Raw genomic sequence first — 3,217 nt, forward strand, 5'->3', positions numbered from 1 at the left:
GGCCCTCCTTACGGGGCCCTGAACGTTCTTAGCGACGTCTCAGCTGTGCTCATGCGGCAGAGGGAGGCTTTGCGGTGACATTTTCCCGCCGGCGCATTCGCCGTATTTAAAGTCCAATTCTACGGTAGGCGCAGAGACACGGAAGAGTCAGGTATGCGGAATCACGCTCCGAGTCTGAGAAATCTGAACGAGAGTCGTGCTTTTAAAATAAAAACGCAGTCTACGGCCACGCCATCCTGAACAAGCCCGATCCCGTCTGGTCTCGGAAGCTGAGCAGGGTGGGGCCTGGTTAGTCCTTGGATGGGAGACCACCTAGGAAGACCAGGGGCTGTAGGTGTAAAAAAGTTTTAAAAATAAGGGTTCGTGAGCTGACAAGGTCCTTGCAATCTGGGAGGTCAACCAAGGGCTGCCTCGTCTAAAAAATAAAAATTAAAAATGCAATAAATCAATCAATTAATTAATTAAATTAAAACCGATTTGTCTGATGTGTTTTATAAAGTGGTTCTAAGAATAAAAGTAATTTGGAATAGTTGGTAAACACTCCAAGACAGCATCTTTTAGGCCAACATTATTCATTTATATGTGCGTTTTGGCAGGATTTGAAAAAAAACATTTATTCCATTTCTTTATAATTATATCCCGTGACTACTATATAGGGCAAACTGAGAAAATGATCAAAGGGAATTAAAACATTTCCAGGAAAATTAAATCGCATCGAAGTCTTAGCTGCAGCACTTAGCTCTGTGCCCGTCTAGGACTTGCCGTGACCAGGGGTCAGCCTGTGCCTGCGCCTGCAGTTGGCTGAGTGACGGCCCCAAAGGGCATCTCCACCTTGTGATCTCTGGGACCTGTGTGTGTCACCTCATTTGGAAAGGGGGTCTTTGCAGACGTGATTCAGTTAAGGCTCTCCAGATGAGGTCATCCTGGACTCTGGGTGGGACCGAAATTCAGCGACAAATGTCCTCGGGGACACAGAGGAGAGAGAGGTAGACTGCGTGAGGACGGAGGCAGAGACCAGCATGGCCACAAGCCAAGGACACCTGGAGCCACCAGCAGCCGGAAGTGGCAAGGACGATGCTCCCTGGACCCCGCTGCTGGCTCGGTGTGGCCTTCACCCTCCAGAGCAGAGGGAGAGCGGTTTCTGCTGTTTGAAGACACAGGGCCGTGGTCGCTCACGGCAGCCTCGGGACCCTAACTTGGTCCTGTCTCGTTCCATTTTGTCTCCCGTGGGTGATAGGGAGCCAGGGAGAGCAGTGATGATTTTCATGGATAGATCTTGAGAGAGAGAGAGAGAGAGAGAGAGAGAGAAAGAGAGAGAGAGAGAGAGAAGAAAGAACTCTGAAACACCTCAATCTAAGTTGCTAGGGGACTTTACCAAGCGGACTTACTAAGGCCACGTGGAACTGTGACCCAAAGCAGCGTGAGGAGACCACGTCAGCCCAGGACGGGCCAATACGGGGAACTCTCGAGGGTGACTTTGAAGCAGAGGTAACCAAGCGCGTGAAGGGGCCCCACGGAGGCCGTGCCCCCGAGGGACGGTGGTATCACGCAGCTCCCACAGCCAGGGACACTGGCCGCGCTCTCTGCCCACGAGCTCTGCCCGGTCCTCTTGGTCCCTCTCCGAGATGGACACAGTGGAGGGCCAGACAAGTCACCGGGAAGAAAAACGCCTCGAATCCCACCAGAAGGAGATGTCGGCAGAGTAGGAGAGATTCTCTCCGCGACGCGTCCGTCGCGTCTGTGGGCCGCCGGCCGGGGTCCTGGATGGGCAGGGGTCGGCGGGCTTTTCGAGGGCCTGGGCATCCTGGGCGGCAGCAGACCCATCCCACAGCAGGTGCTGGGGAAAACACCTCGGGGGCTGCGAGGGGGCCCACCCGCCACCGTGGAGAGGTGGGAAGCCCAGGGTCAGAATAAATCTCTGCTGGTGCAAAATCCACTTGGGGTCCCACAGCCCTTTTCCATTTTGTGGCTGAGCCATGAGAAACAAGTGGCCGCCGAGGTCACTGCTCTAGGGAGGGGGAAGGGGAGGGGGCGCCAGTAGTCTCAGCAGCCGGGCACGGCCACGTCGCAGCCCTTGAGACGGTGCCACTGTGTCCCCGGCCACGCTGGTGCGTCTGTCCTGAACACGCGCCGTGTCCTCCCCGGTCCTGGTAGCCCCTTCCCCACCAGCAGTCACCGGACCCCAAGCATCCTGTGGGGTCCGAGTCAAACCCGATTTTCATAACGTTCCCCAGATGTCACCCTCTGGCCCGCACCAAGAGGTATTCGATTCCCATTCTCACCGGCCTCCTGGCGTGACCGAATGAATGAATGAAGAATGAATGAATGAATGGGGCGATGACTTCAGTGACGTGTTTCAACTCCAGAGTTAAATTGAAGTTGTCGATACAAGTCGTAGACTCTGGAATTTACACGTGTTTTAAAATACCAAGGACGTGCCAGTTCGAGTGACCGTCCTCCAGAGCAAGAGCTATTGGCACCTGGGTCTCGCTCTAAAATCCTCGAAAACGGCGTCCACTGGTCTCCTGCTTCGGGGCCTCCAGCAGCCGGCGGGACGCAGTGCTGGCCTTGGGCAGTGGCCTTGCATGGCAGAGGGCTCGTCCCCGCCCCGCAGAAGTTTCCGTGAGCCCCGCACATTTGCCCTACAGCCGATTCCCTTCGGGTCACTCAAGTCGGATCCCGCAGCCCACGAGTCTGCGCCCGGGGACATCCCCTTCAGGATGGCGCTGCCTTCCAGAAGTGGCGCCGACAGAACAGAAGCCCGCCCACGACCGCCTCTTCCGACAGGCTTGGGGACCGGCGCGGCCGAGGGCGGGGGGAAGCCGGGGGAGCATGCATGTCACGCGGGAGGCAGGGGCACTGGTCCCCTGGACAGGGCGGCGCGCACGTGCGTTCGCGTTTCGCGTCCCTATCAGCGGAGAAGCTGGTGCCCACGGCGACGCTGGCGCTGGTCACTTTCGCGGCCCTCTCTCAGCCTACGGTGGCGGCCGCGGCCGCGTCGCCGGGGGAGCTTCTGCTCGGAGCCGCCTGTGGCAGCCGGGGCAGCTCCGCCGAGGACACTGATGCGTGGCCTTGTGGCTCGCTCGGGCGGATCCGCGAAGCCAACTACCGCGCCTGGTGGCATTCCAGCGCCGTCGCCGGGCCATCGACGGGAGTTTGCCGAGGAAGCACGTGGAGCAGCCGGGTCCGAACCTGCCCACGGCGCACCTGGGCTTCG

At 58.0% G+C, this 3,217-nt stretch overlaps 1 pseudogene; it reads left to right on the forward strand.

Annotated features, from left to right (window-relative positions):
* Positions 1-218: 218 nt before the first annotated feature.
* LOC112471209 lies at positions 219-337 on the forward strand (annotated as a pseudogene).
* Positions 338-3,217: the final 2,880 nt, after the last annotated feature.

Source organism: Pteropus alecto, unplaced genomic scaffold, assembly GCF_000325575.1.
Source record: "Pteropus alecto unplaced genomic scaffold, ASM32557v1 scaffold45, whole genome shotgun sequence".
Classification (NCBI taxonomy): domain Eukaryota; kingdom Metazoa; phylum Chordata; class Mammalia; order Chiroptera; family Pteropodidae; genus Pteropus; species Pteropus alecto.